Raw genomic sequence first — 17768 nt, 5'->3', positions numbered from 1 at the left:
GAATAAATGAATGAACAAATAAATGATTGGGTGTTGGTGTTCAGTCACCCGGTTGCTTCCAATTCTTTGTGACCCCATGGACTGCAGCATGCCAGACCTCCCTGTCCCTCACTGTCTCCTGGAGTTTGCCCAAGTTCATGTTCATTGCATCGGTGGTTCTGTCCAGCTACCTCATGATGACTGGATAGTTGAAGCCAAACTGGGCCCGAACAACAAAGCCTCTTGAGGCTAGTATAATTTTTTTTCAATGAACCCTGAGAGATAGAAGACATGATTTGGTTGTGGATCCAGGATGGCTTACTAAGGAGAAGTAGTAGAAACAATACAAAGAATGGGATCAAGTGCTAAATTATACCGTAAAGTCCAGAGAAGGCATGCTGCCTTCTGCCCTCTTCCTTGACACTAGCTCTGAAATTGGGATATTTATTCATTTGTTCTTTAGCAAATATTTATGGAGTTCCTATGAGATACTAGGCTGGAAATTCAACACCAGGCAAGAGAGAATGTTCTGCCCTAATGGAGCTGGAATCCAGAGTGGGGCAACTGCTGGTTGAATTAATATAATGACTATGGAAGGAAATAAGTAGAGTATTTAAGCCCTAGCCCCTGAGCTGAGCAGCTTTGTGGATATGACAGTCAGAAAGTGTTTTCTGAGGAGTTGATCTTGAGATCTTATACCAGGGAATTAGTTATCCTTGTGTGTAGAGAGAGTAATAAGTGCAAAGGTCCTGAGGCAGGAAGGACTTGGCCTGTTAGAGAAACTTGTTAAAAGGTACTGGGTCTAGGGATTTCCCTGGTGGCCCAGTGGTAAAAAATCCCCGTTGCAATGCAGTTTGATCCCTGGTCAGGGAACTAAGATCTCACATGCCGCAGAGCAGCTAAGCCCATGCGCCAGAACTACTGAAGTCATGTGCCACAACTAGAGAGCCTGAGCACTGCATAGAAAAGATGCTGCTTGACATAGCAAAGGTCCTGTGTGCCACAACTAAGACCTGATGCAGTCAAATAAATACATAATTTTTTTAAAGGTACTGGTTCTACAACCAGGTGGGTAAGGGGAAGGGTGCCGGGGGATGAGGTTGGACAACCTGCTGACTATGCAGGAAAAGCCTTGGATTTTATTCCAAGTGGATCAGGAGGACATGGGGGGAGTTGGCTCGTTTTTCAGTTCCTTTGGATTTCTCAACGCTAAGGACTGTGGGAAGACAGGTGAAGAATGGGTTGAAGAAGGACAGAGATTGAAGCTGGGGTGCCACTGCACAGTCCCAGATGAGACGTGGTGGGCTTGGATGGGGCTTCGCATTCGTGGTTATGATAGCTGATATTTATTGAGCAGGTGTTCTTTAGTGACTCGTGTCATGCTGCCAGGAACTTTATTCCATCGGTTCCATTACTGTTCCCAAGTCACAATGAGACCTCGAGAACAGTAGGCTTCGAGAAATCACTTGCTCAAGGACACGGAGCTGGGAAATGCAGGAGCCAGGATGCTCTTCTCGGAAGCTGAGTTGCCAAGCCTGTGCTCCTTCTCGCCGTCCATATGGGATCCTGATGGGATGTGTTTGGAAGTGGGTTTGATGAGGCTTACTGCTGGGCTGGATGCGGGGAGGGGTGGGAGGAGGGTGCCTTCAGCATCTGGAAGACAGGGAGGTCTAAAGGAAGACCAGGATTCCTTTCTGGATTTTTTGTTTTACCATCTCAGCTCAGACCCTTGTTCCCTCTCCCTGGGCCTTTGAACTTGTCTCCTGCCCCATCTGCCGCCTCTGCAGACCCTCGCACCCTAGACGCATCCCACTGTCCAGACACTGATGTTGCTCTGTCTCCCTTCTGCCTAAGGCCCATGTCGTTCCCTTCCTTAGTGCCTTCCATCAGCTACTCCGTCACCCAACGTGAGTACCATGCCAGAGGGGTCCTAAAACAATATTTCTTATTCTTCCTTCCTCATTGCAGCCACAAACCATGTGATGCTCTTTTTTTTTACATATGGTAAATCCTTGTTGCTTATCGATTTTATTTTTTGGCCTTGCCACAAGGCATGTGGGATCCCAGTTCCTTGACTAGGGCCTCCTGCCGGCATTGGAAGCACAGAGTCTTAACTCCTGGACTGCCAGGGGATGCCCACCATGTGATGCTCTTAACCAGACTGTTTCCAGAGTCCATCCAGCTCGAGCACAGGACAGATGGTCAATGCAGGAGCCTGAACAGGTCAACCAAGACACTCTGCTCTCCTGTGTCACCACCTTTGTACATGTTGCTCTGAGCCAGAATACCCTTCCTTGACCTCTCTGTTCATTGCTGACCTGCACAGCCTCTAAAGCCCATCCTGCATTCCTGCTGCTCTGGGAGGCTTTCTCTGCTGACCAGGACTAGGTGTTTATATCCTCCTCGTTGTAAGGTTACCAAGTGCAGAGACTGTTCCAGCATCAGTGATTGTCTTCACTAGGAGAAAGGCTGACTGTCGTGTGGGAGAGAGGGCGTCTGGAACACCCCTTTGAGCAGCCATCCTGAGCATGTGCAAAATCAAGAAGGAAGCAGAAAGGGCCTCCTGAGAAGTCAGGGCTTGTCCCCTGCTCTCTGCTGTCACGTTGATGGACCATGCTTACACTCCATGTAGGGCTTGCTGACTGTCGTTTGAAATAAACTTGCCTTCAGCACAGTGATTTTGTACCTGGTATGTGCCAGGCACTGTCCTAGGGACTGTGGATACAGCCGTCAGCAAAGCTGATCAAAACCCCCAGCCCCACAGAGTTTGGGTTTCAGTTAGGGTTGGGGGAGAAAAGCAAATGGTAAATAGACAAAACAGATGGGCTGGATGGTCCTGTCACTAGGGAGGAAAACAAGCCGGGGCCAAGTGCAGGTATGGGACGTTGCTCTTGGGCTCTGGGTGACAATGAGGCCTTATCCGAAGGGCCCTGAAAGCAGAGCTCATGGAAAGGAGGCGGGGCAGTGAGGAGAAGATCACGGAGCCTGTCGTGCTGATGGAGGAAAGGGCCTCGCATGTTCCTGGAACGGCCAGGAGACCAGCGTGGTCCAGATGGTGAGAGCACGAAGCAGGACATGTGGTCAGAGAGATGAGAGGATGCTGAGATCACCAGGACCTTGGAGGCCTGGACCTTCACTCTTGAGAATTCGAGATGCTACTGGAGGGTTCTAGGGAGTGATATGAGCTGACTTTAGGTTTTAGTAGCATCTCTGGCTCCTAGGCTGAAAGCAGACTGTCCAAAGGAATGTTTCCATTTTACAGGAGAGAAAACTGAGACTCAGAGAGACAGTTTATCTGAAGTCCAGTAGTTGGGGAAGGGAGAGGCCCTGGGGACCTAGAGATGGATAGAGTCACCCTGTCTTGAGGTGTCTTAGCATCTTGTGTGCACACAGATAGAGATGTCATAATGGCCCTGCTGGAGGTGCCCCCGAGGTTGTTACATCTTTATGGATGCTTGCTATTTTGGGCAGTCTAAGGGGTTATGAAATCTCAGGATTGTTTTGGTCCCCTTTCTCTCCCTTTTCCTAGCTCTGTGGGCCTCAGATGTAAAATGGATCCTGAAGGCCAGGACAGCAAGAATGGCATAAGAGAAAGTAGACACCAGGTATATCAGTAGCGTCATCTTCAAAGGGCTGGCAGCTTATTGCTTTTCTGCTAATAGAATAGCTTTCTGTGAGAGCTGCAAAAATGTTCAAATGCACTGGGAAAAAATGACAAAAAAAAAAAGTCTGAGGCTTAGGCTGCTCTGTGGCACCCAGAGGTGAGAGCTATTTCTGTAACTCATTACAAGAGTTTTTACTGCAGCGTTGTTAATAAAACTTGCAAAGCAGGTTGATTCTACTGCACATACAGAGACAAAGCCTATGAATAAACGTATCAATCTTCTATGCATGGTACACCATTGGTACTCGCTCCAGCACCTTTGTGAAGCTCCCATTATTTGGACAGAGGTCTGGAGAAGCCTTTTGTCTTTTTCTTTGGAGGCCTTCTTGTTCTGTTGGTGATTTCTAAGATGGCCTGACTCAGAGGGAACTTGAAGGTTTACGGCTGCACTGAACGCATCTTCAGGTGTGTGCAGGCAGGTGTGTACAGGCAGGTGTGTGCAGGCAGGTGTGTGCAGGTGGCTTCACTCTGCGGTCAGAGGAGGTGTGAGCCAGAGCTCGCTGTTGCAGCCCGTCGCTCACCATCTGGGGGATGTGGTCTGAGGTTCAGCTCCTTCCTTTTGGGGCTGATGCCAGCATCACCTCAGGTTCTGAGAAAGCTCATTCAGCCCATCAGACACGCTCTGTGGTTTGTTTGCTTCCTTCTTTCACTCCTGGATCATCCTCCCAGTCTCTCTTTGTCTCTTTCTCCATTCTCTGTCCTGTCTCTCCCACCTCTGCATTTTTAGCATCATTCAGCCTCTTCCTCTATCCAACCGCTAAACCTGTACTATTTATACCATTTGTATAAATAGCAAAATTAAAATAGCATTTTAATAGAGAAAAGGCTTATGCAAGTAACCTTTAGTAAAATGTTGAGTTCTTGGGGGCACCCCCGAATAAGATGCTGACATTTGAGTTTTTTTGTGGCAGAGGAAAGTACATAGAGCATTGAGGAAACAGAAATAATGGGCACATTATTTTAAAGAATGCTATTTTAAAAAATAAAAACCACTATAACTTGACTTCTTCCATTCTATTCAATTCTAATACATTTTCAAAAAATGCATAAAAATTCAAAAACAACATCAAGAAGCTACAAAATTGAGAGAGGCCATATTGCACCAAAAAAATGAAAATAAAAAATGAACCGAAGAGACAAATAATGGCTGAGACCTGAAGCTATTTGCTCTCATGTTTTGGTTCAGCAGAAACTGTCTGCAGAGAATAAAGACTGGATTCTGGACTTGTGTTCGACTTGAAGACAGAATGATTTCTCTCAAAACAGTGATTTTTCAAAACTGATGTGGAACCGGTGTCACTCTAGAGTTTGATCCTCAGTGTTTGCCCCTGACTCGGCCTGTTGCTCCCTGCTACCCCTGAGCACCCATTGATTGAATATTTACTATAAGGCAGACATTATGTCCTGGGCTTTTTAAGTGTTATCTAATTTAGTTACTATACCAATCTATTTTACAAAGAGGAAACTGAGGAATTTTATTGTCGTGTTGGATATTTCATCCCAAAACTTGGGCTGGGCATGAGATCATAGTAGCTTAGACTGGAGGATAGATAGAAGCAAATGCCTGGGAAGGTATGTAAGTGATAGTGTCCACAGACTTTGAACACAAGTTAGTTGTGACAGCAAATGCAGGGAGGAATGAATGATGTCCTTGGTTCCAACTGTAACAACAATGACAGAGCTGGTGCTTCTTCCCAAGATGGGAGACTGGGGATCAAAAGCTTCAGAAGGAAAATTGGGAGTTTTGATTTGAACTTCTTGGAGATGCCATTGAAACATCCAGGTGATGTCAGGTAGGTGCCATGAGCCCTGCCCTCAGAGGAGTGAGCGAGTTGAGGACATGAACTTGGGAGCCATCTGCAAATGGGAGCTCTGGGTGTGGATACGCTCACCCAGGTGAAACCACAGAGAAAGAGAAGGCCTCAGACCTGAGGAAGTAATGCAACTGTTTAAAGGTTGAAAGAAGGAAAATAAGGGCTTCCCAGATGGCTCAGTGGTACAGAATCTGCCTGCAATGCAGGAGACGCAAGAAACATGGGTTTGATCCCTGGGTCAGAAAGATACACAGAAGAGGGAAATGGCAACCTGCTCCAGTATCCTTGCCTGGAAAATCCTATGGACAGAAGAGCCTGGCAGGCTACAGTCCATGGGTTCACAAGAGTCAGACATGACTTAGTGGCTAAACAACAACAGCAAAGAGGAAAATAAGCCCACAGATTTAGGATCTTAGAAAGATGTAGGGAGAAAATTAGGATAGTTAAGTGTCATAAAAACTGGAAAGAAGAAAATGTTTTTGGAGACAGGGTGGTCAGTCTGTCAAATGCTACTGAGAAAGTCTGATGTGAAGAAAGAGATATGTCTGTTGGACTAGCAAACATGGAAGAGACTTGTGACTTGAGTAGTTGGTTGAAGACTGAATGAGAATTACAGTATCTTCCATGAGACAGTCTTACCAAAGAGTCTTAACTGGATTCTGATTAGAAGTAAGCCACCAGTCAAATTGAGAAGGTGAGTTATTCTGTGTGACAACTGATCTGACTCTTTAAAAATGTCAGTAACATGAAAAACACTCCCCAAACCCAAGAAACTATTCTTGATTAAAAGAGAATAAAGGAACATAGCCAGATTCAGTCATGCACCTTGATTAGATCGTAGAGTTTAAAAAAAAATGACTTGAGATAGTTTTGAGACAATTAGAGAAATATTAATGTGGATTTCATGTTAGATGATATTATGGAATTTTTGTTAATTTTCTTGGATGTGATAATGACATTGTGGTTATATATGAAAATCTCCTTGTTATTAGGAAATGCTGAAGAATTTAGAGGAGCAGTTATTATATTAGTGTCCTACTGCTCCTGTAACAAATTACCACACATTTCATGACTTAAAGTAATACAAACTTATTAGCTTATCATTCTGAAAATTAGAAATCTGCAGTGGGTCTCATGGAGCTAGAATCTAGATATTATCAAGGATACCAGGATAATCGCTCCATCTTAAGGTCAACTGATTAGCAATCTAATTCCATCTGCAATCTTAATTCACCTTTGCCATGTAACCTAAAATGTTCACAGGCTGTTAGAAGTAGATGAGGACCTCTTGGTGGGGGGGCTGTCATTCTGCCCCCCACAGTTGTGATGTCTCCAGCATTTTCCAATGGATCATAATTTAAAAATTATACAGAGAGCAAAGTGGCCAAAATGTTAACATTGGATAAATGTTCTAGGGAAGGGCACGTATGTTTGATGTTTTCTTTCAACTTTTTTGTAAGTTTGAAAATTTTCAAGATAAAAAGTAAGAGGGGAAAAAAATGAGTGGGAAGTGAAGATGGAAGGGATCCTGTGTAGACCAGTGGGTTGAGAAGTTGGGCTGAAGTGAGGCTGCAGGTGCCGAGATGGGGAGGAAGCGAAGGGATTGTTTTTGTTATGTTATTTGTTTATTTACGGCTGCCCTGGCTCTTCTTTGCTGCCTGTGAGCTTCTCTACTTGAGAGGAGCGGGAGCTACTCCCTGGTTGTGGTGTGTGGGGCTGGTCATTTCCGTGGCTTCTCTTGTTGTGGAGCCGGGCTCTGGGGTTCGTGGGCTCAGCAGTGTGGCTCCCGGGCTCTGGAGCACAGGCTCAATAGTTGTGATGCACGAGCTTAGTTGCTCCGTGGCATGTGGGATCTTCCTGGATCAGGGATCAAACCCATGTCTCCCACACTGGCAGTCAGATCCTTTACTGCTGAGCCACCAGAGAAGCCCCATATGTTAGAGACCTTGTCTCAAAGTGTAAAAAATCACTACAACCACTCTATGGGAAAACTTAAGACTTCCTTCTCTAAAATGTAGACTTGGACTCCAAGACTCCTCTTTAAGCACGTTGGAACACGCTAACATGAGAGGCCAGGACTGGAAGAGGTTTGCAAAAAAGTTTTCCAAGCTCTCAGAATGAAGTTGGTCTTTTATTGTTGTTGTTCTGGTAAGATCACTTCTGACAGCTTTGCACTCCCTCAGCCGGCTGAAGCCTCCAGGTCCCGGTGCTGCTGTGTGTGTGACCCGCAGGAGCCAGGAACCACGTGTGCTGTCAGAATTCTGAGTCCTACAGCAATCCTCGTCTCTTTGGAATTTTCCCAAGGTTTTTGGTACCCAGGCTTTTGCAGGAAGCAGGGCTGGACAGATCTGAGAGCAAACTTGAAAAGCCGCAGGAAGAAATTTCTCCCTCTTGACAGCATGATACATAAAGTTACTGCCTTGCCAGGTTTCCATTTTGACCATCTATGTGGCTCTGAGGAGATCAGGGTTTTTTTGTTTTTTTTTTCTTTGCGGTATAAGTGGTATGCTTTTCTTCCCTGTGAATTCAGCTTCTGTAAAGGTCGGTTCTGGGTTGCAGAGTCTCACTGCTCAGTGTAGGTAGTGGCTAGAGAATTGATTGTCATGAAAACTGAACCTGGAGATAAGTGTTATCATCATCTGTAAAATGGGGCCAATCGTGGCCCACTGTGAAGATGAAATGAGACCACGTGCGTAGCACAGGGATCAGAGAACCTGGGTCAGAGACGGAGGTCATGACCACAGCCTGTGCCAAGGGTCTCACGCTATTTCATTTAATCCTCCCCACAATCACAGGAATAGATACTAGAATTAGCTCCATTTAGCAGATAGAGATGGAGAAGGAAATGGCAACACACTCCAGTGTTCTTGCCTGGAGAATCCCAGGGACAGAGGAGCCTGGTAGGCTGCTGTCTGTGGGGTCACACACAGTCGGACACGACTGAAGCGACTTAGCAGCAGATAGAGAACGTGAAATTGCCCATATTAGGTCATGTGCTGAAGTCCAAACAGATCATATTGGCAAATCTGGGGCTAACCTCAGGTCTCTGACCGTGGCCTGGGGCTGGCATCTGTGAAACCAGTCTGCTACCTTAGGGCATCCCTGAATGTCAGTCCTTGTCTCACATGTCCCATGAGTATTCCTGGTCTCTGGTGAGATGTGTCCTTCCCCTAGGAGAGGCCACTGATGCCTTTGTCGGCTTTGAAGGCCCTGAGTGTCAAACTCTGTAGGGATGGACCCAGTGCTGAGCTGAAGGTTATAGGGAGGAAGCAGTAAGAGAATACTTGTGAAAGCCCCTGACACATCATAGAAGTTCCAGAATCCTTGATGAGTTGGCAGTTTCCTTAGGATGAGATGCTGGATAAACCCATTGTTGTTGTTTAGTCACTAAGTCGTGTCCGACGCTTTGCAACCTCATGGACTGTAACCTGCCAGGCTCCTCTGTCCAAGGGATTTCCCAGGCAAGAATACTGGAGTGGCTTGCTATTTCCTTTTCTGGGGCATCTTCCCTAACCAGGGATAAACCCTAGGTTATTACTATGTGATGAAAAGCCTCTCCACTTTCCTGGGTTTGTTTTTTCATTTCTGAATTGTCTTGAGCGAAGATGCTTGTGTGTGTGTGTGTGTGTGTGTGTGTGTGTGTGTGTGTGTATGTGTTAGTCATTCAGTTGTGTCCAACTTTTTGTGACCCCATGGACTGTAGCCCACCAGGCTCCTCTTTCCATGGAATTCTCCAGGTAAAAATGTTGGAATGGATTGCCATTCCCTTTCCCAGGGGGGATCTTCTGGGCCCAGGGATCGAACCCAGGTCTCCTGTGTCTCCTGCATTGCAGGCAGATTCTTTACCACCTGAGCTACCAGGAAGCCCCTGAGCTAAGGTGCTTGGGCAAGGTAAAAAAGAGCTATGGTCAGATTCAAAAGATACATTGAATGGGGTAGGGGATTGGCTTGATTTAAGCTGCATTATTTGAAAGCAGATTCGAAGCTACCTCTTTGCTACTGAGTTAGGCACCTCCGTGCCCCGCCCCCATCCCCGCCCCTGGCGTTCTCGTTCTCTTGGGGCCTGGTGTGGGTGGGGAGTTACAGAAAAGTCAGTGGGGACCAGGAGGGGATGTTAACGGGGCCCCTGTCAGTGCCTCACGCCCCCTCCGTGAGCTCCGAATGGGCGATGCCTGGGCTGATTGAGTTCGGATTGGTTGCCGGGGAAGCAGGCCCTGGTACCAGCAGCAGGAGATCAGTTTCCGCATCAGACACGAGCTGGTCCTCGGTTGTGCTCTGCGCTGCGTCTCTGGGCAGAAGCACAGTTTATCTTCCTGGAGCATCCAGGCAGCCCAGGCCAAGGTGCACTCCACCACATCTCAGCAACAGATGGAATCCCTCCGTGGTGCTTGATGCTGGTTAAACAAGCAGATGATCCGATTTGGGGACCTTTCTGGCTTCGGGTCATTTAATTAACAGGGACCTCTCGGGTGCACCAGTCCCTGAGTTTCTCCCTGTACCCCATGGTCATCACACTTTCAAGGACCCCATCAAATCATGACGAGGAGGGTGGACAGTGTGTCCATGTTTTAAGTATTTAATGCATACGCTGGATCAGGCCACCCATTTACATATATTAGCTCTTCTAATTTTGTAAAACAAGAATTCTTTGGTGATGGGGCCTTGTACTATTTTTATCACTGTTTTCTGGGACAAGGAGAAACTGAGTCATACGCCCAAGGCCTCCAGGGCTATAAATGGCTGTAAGTGGCAGGAATGGAAATTGGTTCCAGATCTGGCTCCCCCAAACCCATGACTCAACAGTGACGTTCTGCTAAAGCCTTTCCTGAGCCCCAGGGTCAAAGTCCACGCTCTCTTCTCAGGGCTCCCCTGATCGGTGCCTGAATCTTCTCGTGGTACCTGCCACCTTCTTCCAGGCCTGGCAGGGAAGGATGCCGCACAGTGGCTGGCACAGGGAAGGCCCTCAGAGCATGTGCACTTGTTTTCTTTGCTTTGGAAGGCAGACCCTGAGTCAGGATCAGGGTTTTTAACTCCCACAGCCTGGTGCCTGCCACGTGGTCCATATTTGCTTCATGGTTGTGGCACCTTTAGGGCTTCCCAGGTGGCTCAGTGGTAAAGAATCCACCTGCCAATGCAGGAGTCGCCAGAGACGTGGATTTGATCCCTGGGTCGGGAAGATTCCTTCAGAGAAAGTAGTGGCAACCCACTCCAGTATTCTTGCTTGGGAAATCCCATGGACAGAGGAGCCTGGTGTGCTGCAGTCCATGAGGTTGCAGAGTCAAGACACAGCTGAACACTGAGGCAGGCTCCTTTGCCTGAACATGGACTTAAGTCTGACTGGAGCTTGTATCACACCGGGCAGATCAAGGGGTGTGGTGGGTACTTGGCGCACCCTGGCTGGACAGCTAAGTCAAAGAATATATACACCATGAGTGAGGAAGAGTTACAGCCAGCATCCTCATCATGACTTAGCATTTTTTTTTTTTTTTTGATTTTTTTTTTTTATTTTTGATTCTGTTTTTTGTTTTTTATAATGAGTTCTTTTTAAACCATGTCATACATTTCCCATACTGATATCGCATGATCCATTATAATATAGGCAGGGGGATTTACTAATGGTGGGGCGTGCCATACCCTCCGTCGCTTCAGCCAGACAGTTCGACCTGCAGCTCCTTGTTCCTGTGCACCTCCGCCGCATGCCTCTCCTTTTCCTGCAGACGTTCAATAATAGCAGCTAGGTTCGCCTCACGGTTTTCCTTGATTTGTTCCATCTTCAGGATCAGCTTCTCCTCCGCCATCCTGCTGAAGTTGTTGTTCTCCTCCAAAGCCTTCTGGAGGACCTCTCGCTCATGCTCCCGCTTCTCTGCCAGCTGTTTCAGCACCTGAGCCTCCTGAGACTTTCTTCTTTCCTCTGCAGCCTCCAGTTTTTTCTGGATCTCCTCCAGGGACAGGTCTTTCTTCTTGGGAGAAGCTAAAGTTCGTGGAGCTTCTGAGATGGGAGATGGTAGTTTTAAGATCAGCTCAAAAGCCTGGCCAGAGGCACGCTTGTTGATTTGCTTCACTTCCATATCATCGTAAGTGTAGATGCTGATGTTGCGAGGTTCCGGGTAGAAGCAAGAGCAGATCAGAGACAGCATGGACAGTTCCTTCATTTTTTCCTTGTAGGCCATTGCTGTTTTAGCCATTGTAGGGATGTGCAGATGCTGAGCGGTGGCGAAGGCGGAGGGTCCGGCTACAGCAGCGCAGAGAGCGAGAGAGAAGCCATGACTTAGCATTTTTACAGAACGTCTAACAAGAATGAAGGCCTCCATGGTGGAATGATCAAGAGCCTGGAAGACCTGGATTGCAGTCCCCACATTGGCACTTAAACATGATGGCCTTGGAAAGTACCCCAGGGCCTCCTTTAACCTCTGTCCTTTGACCTCTAAATCGAGGATTACTGTCCTGAGTTTAATAGGTGTTTCTGTGGCTAAGATGAAATGTTTGAAAGGAAGCCCAGTCGTGGTGCCTGACACAGGGTAGGCATTTGATAAATTATTCAGGTCATTCCTGTTTCCAGCACATGTTTACTGGACATCTGCTATGTGCCAGACATTATTCTAGATCAGAGGTCAGCAAACCATGGCCAGATCTAGCCCACAACATGTTCTGTTTTTGTTTTTTTATTGCCAGATTCTTTAATGTCAGGTGGTCTCAGTAAAGCTGCTGCTGCTGCTGCTGCTAAGTCGCTTCAGTCATGTCTGACTCTGTGCGACCCCACAGACGGCAGCCCACCAGGCTCCGCCGTCCCTAGGATTCTCCAGGCAAGAATAGTGGAGTGGGTTGCCATTTCCTTCTCCAGTGCATGAAAGGGAAAAGTGAAAGTAAAGCTAAGTTCTTCCAATTTATCCATATTCTTTCCAAACTGAAACATACAGTATTGAGGATCTTTAAACCTACTCGTTCTCAGCAAATGCCACGGTGTGAAAGTGACCAGCTCCTGCACACAGGTTGGGGACACCGTGCCTCTCTCGTTCTCTCAGTTTTATATTCTGTGGTAATTTGGCTCCCACATCATGAGCACACTGTCAGATCTAGTGACCTCATCTTTCATCTATGACAGCCTTAATGACACTCAAATCAATCACCACAAACCCTGGTTTCATAAATAAAGTTTTACTGGAACACAGTCATGCTTGCTTGCTTACATACTGTCTGTGGCAGCTTTTGCATTCCAAGGCAGAGTTGAGGAATTGAAACAGAGACATCGTGGCTTGTAAAGCCTAAGATATTTCCTCTCTGGGGGTGGTGGTGGTTTAGTCGCTAAGTTGTGTCCGACTCTTTTGCAACCCCATGGATTGTAGCCCACCAAGCTCCTCTCTCCTTGGGATTTCCCAGACAAGAATACTGGAGTGGCTTGCCATTCCCTTCTCCGAGGGATCTTCCTGACCCAGGGATCAAACCCTCATCTCCTGCATTGCAGGCAGATTCTTTACCGCTGAGCCACCAGGGAAGGCCATTTACTCTCTAGCCTTTTCCTATAAAGAAAAAAAAATGCTGAACTCTCTCCTGGAGGTTTGGGATACGGTTACAAACAATGACAAAGATGACACTGTGTGCTTCTTACATTTTCTAATGTCAGGGGTGATAAGTTCAGGAAGAGAATAAAGTGATGATGGAAGATGGGGAATCAGAGAGGACAGTTATTTATTTGTTTGTGTATGTATTTATTTATTTTTACTTTTTGGCCATGCCACGAGGTATGTGGGATCTTAGTTCTCCTACCAGGGATGGCACCTGTGCTCCCTGCAGTGGAAGCTGAAGTCTTAACTGCTGGACTGCCAGGGAGGTCCCAAGAGAAAAATTATTTAGCGTGTCCTCTCTCTTGAGGTGACACAAAGCCCTTCACTTCTTCACGGATAGAAAACTTCAGCAGAGAAGTGAGATAGCAATAAAAACTCCAGAAATATTTATTAAGTACCTCCTATGTGCTTCATGTTGTGGACCTAGAATTGAACAAAACTGGAAAATTCCCAATGTCATGAAATTTACATTCTAGAGTATGTGGGACACAAAGACAATAAAGAACTACCAAAAGTTTTGTAAAAGATGATTAAATTAGAAGATGAAAAGTGCTATGGGATAAAACAGACTTGAGTATCTGGGTGGTAAAAATGGGGCTGGGACATTGTCATAGTTTTAAAGGGAGGAATCAGTGTACATGTCATTGGGAAGGTGACATCTGAACAAACCATTGAGGGAGATGAAGGGGTGAGCCATGCAAGGCATGTGCAGTAAGAACCTTTAAGGCAAAGGAACAGCTGGTGCAAAGGCCCTGGGGTAGAAATGTGCCTGGCATCTCTGTGGAACAGTGAGGAGGCAGATATGGCTGGGTCAGAGCTAGGAAGATGCTAAGGGCTAGCAGGTGAGATCAGACAGATAATGGGCCTTGGGCAGGGCTTGGGAGGGGCAGCATCATGCCTCTGTTTTAAAGGTCAGAGCAAAAATGGTGAATCCTTCTCTGGACAATTTTAACCCAACACAAGAACAGAAGATGAGTTCCAGAGAGTTCCTGTTGGAGACAAGTCAATAAAATTGACCCAAGAACTAAAGAGCCACTGTTCTTACAGAGAAGTGACTCAATGGAGGTCTGAGGAATTATGCTGTAACCAGATCTGTTTCTCTGGGGAAGGTTGGGGGGAAGCTGGCTGCTGAAGGCATGAAAAGGACCTGGCTTGGAACTGCTGGGTGATCCGGGTCCACAGTAGTCTATGACAGGCGGCAGACTGTGCACAAAAGCACAGCCCCACCGGTGTGGCCTGTGGACACAGACACCTTGGTGCCCATGTGTCAGTGTCAGACTGTGTGTTTGGTGGGAGCTCTAAAGTGGATTTTCCTTTTCCTGGCTCAAGAAAACACACACCCCTCTCCTAACATTGGAGGCAGTTGCCAAGACAGCAGCTCCCCAGGCACTGTGGGCATCTGTTTCGGAAGCAGTGAACGTCCCCTGCAAGACGGGTGACTCCAGAGCACTGCTCCCTCCGTAGAAGCTGCTGCAGGAGGCTGCCTGGCCCTGGGCTGAGAGTAAGTCCCCAGGGGCTTGGAAAGAAGAGACATAGGTAGCTGTTTTTGATTCTCCTGCCATGGGCGTGGGGAAGATGTTTTCTCTCTTCTGGTTGCTGTAGACAGGTGGGGAAGGATGCTTCTGACTCTGCCTTTGGTTGCGCTGTGTGCCCAACAGCAGCCGCAATAAAGCAGCTGAGTGGTGCTTTAGCACCACGGGCTCCTGAAATCCAGATCAGGCTAGGAATCTGCTGGATGCAGGGGCGTGAAGTGCTTTTGAGCTGAGCGCACAGGGCGAGTTTGGGGCTTTGGTATCCCTTAGCTCAGCGCAGCCTCACCATAACGTCTAGGACAAGGAGAGAGCTGCCTTTGTCCTCCTCTCCGTCTTTTAGGCTTGTGGAGGTTATGTGCCTGCCCCAGCGTCACCTAAGCTGGTGAAAGGTGGAGGGAATGTTCCAGATCTTGCCTCTCAATAACGTCACCTTCAGGGCTGGTGTCTGAGCTGCGGAACAGATGAACCTCTGTCCAGACCAGAATCCAGGCCATTACCACTCCCAGGGTGTGCTGTGTCCACTGTCAGCCGAATCCAGAGACGGAGGATCTGGGCTTTGCCTCTGGGGAATTACAGCCTGTACTAGAAAAGAATCTGAAAAAGAAGATATTACGGCCGTCAAAAGGTTCGTACAGGTTTTTCCATGACAAAATGCATGTGTATACACACACATACACATATACACTTATATATCGCTGATTCAGTTTGCTGTATGCCTGAAGCTAACAGCAATATTGTAAATAAAGTATATTTTAACAAAAATATTATCAAAACCTAAAAAAGATAAGATAAACTTACAAAACCAGAGGATGTGCCCCAAGTGGAAATACCCACTTACTCCCCTGAATGACTTCATCACCCTGCGTTCTGAATGACATTGCTCTTTTCTGAAATTGTATCCACCCTCCCAGTCCCAAAGGATCAAGGTATTCCACCCTGGAGGACGATGCTAGTGTGTCCTGAGATTGTGGAAACCAAATATTTAATAGTAATGACGTTTTAGGAGCCTACTTAATGTTTGGAATTATGTTGACCCGTCTACTCATATTATCTCATTAAAAATAACATATATTCATACTTTATTATTGTAAAGATACCAACCTAATATTTATTAGTGTTAGCCACTCAGTGGTGTCCGACTCTGTGACTCCATGGACTATAACCTACCAGTTTCCTCTGTCCATAGATTTTCCAGGCAAGAACACTGGAGTGGGTTGCCATTTCCTTCTCCATAATGTTTATTGAGCACTTAAAATGTGTCAGGCAACACTCTAAACCCTTCATGGGTGTTGGCCCTTGTAATCCTCAGTTTATTTAGAAGTACAATTATTGTGCCCATTTTACAGAAGAGGAAACTGAGGTAGAGAGAAATGCTCAGAGTCACAGAGATAAGGTGAAATGAAGTGGTTTTTAAATTTTGGCTTGTAAACTGGAGAGCTTGGGCTGCCTTTTCCCATTGTACCAGTGCTTCTCAGAACTCACATGAGTGTTTTAAAACACCTGGGGAGTGTTTTAAAAACTCAAATGCCACTCTCTCCTCTCAGAGATTCTGTTTCATTGGTCTGGGGAGGGGAGGGCCCAGGCATCAGTAATTTTGTTGTTCTAGCTTTAATAGCTTTTCTATTGTGATTATAACATGCATTAAAAAAAGGCATAAGACAAATATACAGCTTACAAAATTAATATAAAGGCAACAACTGTGCTACCGCCTGGATAAGGGCATTGACAAACCTCAAAGCTCCTGCACTGTCCCTTTCCACTGGCACCCATACCCTCCCCCAAAAGTAACCATTACTGTGACTTTGGCAGTAATCACTTTGTTTTTCTTTAGTCTTTTAATACTTAAGCATTCATCCCTAAACACTATAGTTTCTCTTTACCTGCTTTGACTTTATGTCGCTGGAACTGTAGAGAAGGTGTTATTTTGTGTCTAGGTTCTTTCCTTCAGCTGTATGTTTGTGAGATTTATCCATGGCATTAGGTATCACTTGAGCTCATTCATTTTCATCGTTGTGGGGTATTCCACTACGTGACTGTAGCATCAGTCACCATTGATAGACATTTGGGTTGGTTTCTATACTGGATTATTACAAGCAGTGTTGTTAGGAATTTTCTTATATGTGTTTTTTGGTGCATATATGTACATGTGTTTGCAAGGTCTATAATGAGGAGTACAATTATGGGCTCCAGGGTTGTGGTCTTCAAATGTAACCCCTAATGTCTTCTTCCCAATGCAGTTGTACCAGTTTGTACTCCTGGCAATAGTTCCTATTATCAACCATTTTTAATTGTAGCCATTCTGATGGAGGTGTGGCTCCAGCTTGCATTTCTCTGATGGCATATGCGGTTGCTCCCTTTTCACTTGGCTAATTGCTGCTTGAACATCTTCTTTGAGGCGTGGGTACTCCAGTTTCTACATCACTTTCCCATTATGATGCCTACTTTAAAAAAATATTCTGGATAAAAGCCTTGTATTAATTATATGTGTAGCAAATATCTCTCTCTTAATGGTTTTGTTGCTATTGTTTTCTTTTGTGAACAAAGTTTCTTAATTTTAATGCAGTGAAATTGATAAATTATTTCCTTTATGAAAACACCATGAAGACTGCTTCATTATTTTCTTCTCTAAGTTTTATTGGTTTACCTTTCATACCAAGGTCTACGATCAACATGGAATTAATTTTTGTGTATAGTGTGAAGTAGAGATCAAGTTTCATTTTCTTTTTAATTGATACCAGATTTTTTAAGGAACATATCTCAAAAATCTGTTTTTATCAGCTTATATATTAGTATTTATTTAAATTCCCCAGCAGAGTCCAAATTATAGCCTAGAATGAAAACTACTGTACTGTGCTTAAAATCATGTTTCTTGTGGGACATTTGGAAAAAAGTATAACATCTCAAAGAACTTAAAAATCTCTACCTAATCCCAGAAGAAGCCAAATGCATTAGTTTCATGAAGACAGTTCTCCTGTCTATTTTATTTGACAATACATGGAACCAAGCCAGATACTTAGTAGATACTTCATCAATATTTTTTGAAAGAAATAAAGAATAAATGAATGAGTGAAAGCTTTTTTTAATCTCCTTCCATCTTTTTTGGTCTTTGCATGTTTATACAAATTTAGGTCATGCTGTACATGCTGTTGACAACGTGATTTATTCACTGAACAATAGGTCTTGCTTATTTTCTAATATTAATTTGTTTTCTAATCAA

The 17768-nt window shown here is 45.5% G+C and overlaps 1 protein-coding gene and 1 pseudogene across 2 annotated transcripts in view; one reads left to right on the top strand and one right to left on the bottom strand.

Moving 5' to 3' along the window:
* Positions 1–17768, top strand: part of KCNQ3 (potassium voltage-gated channel subfamily Q member 3) — a 294819-nt gene that overhangs the window by 78156 nt on the left and 198895 nt on the right. The window lies entirely within an intron of this gene.
* On the bottom strand, positions 10938–11706 carry LOC145510324 (stathmin-2 pseudogene; annotated as a pseudogene). The gene has a single exon (XR_014056965.1). The product of XR_014056965.1 is annotated as a stathmin-2 pseudogene (transcript).

This window comes from Giraffa tippelskirchi, chromosome 6 (genome assembly GCF_054371585.1).
Source record: "Giraffa tippelskirchi isolate mGirTip1 chromosome 6, T2T-mGirTip1v1.2.pri, whole genome shotgun sequence".
NCBI lineage: Eukaryota > Metazoa > Chordata > Mammalia > Artiodactyla > Giraffidae > Giraffa > Giraffa tippelskirchi.
The sequence above is the reverse complement of the archived record's forward strand: the minus strand, read 5'-3'. Positions and strand labels throughout refer to the sequence as shown.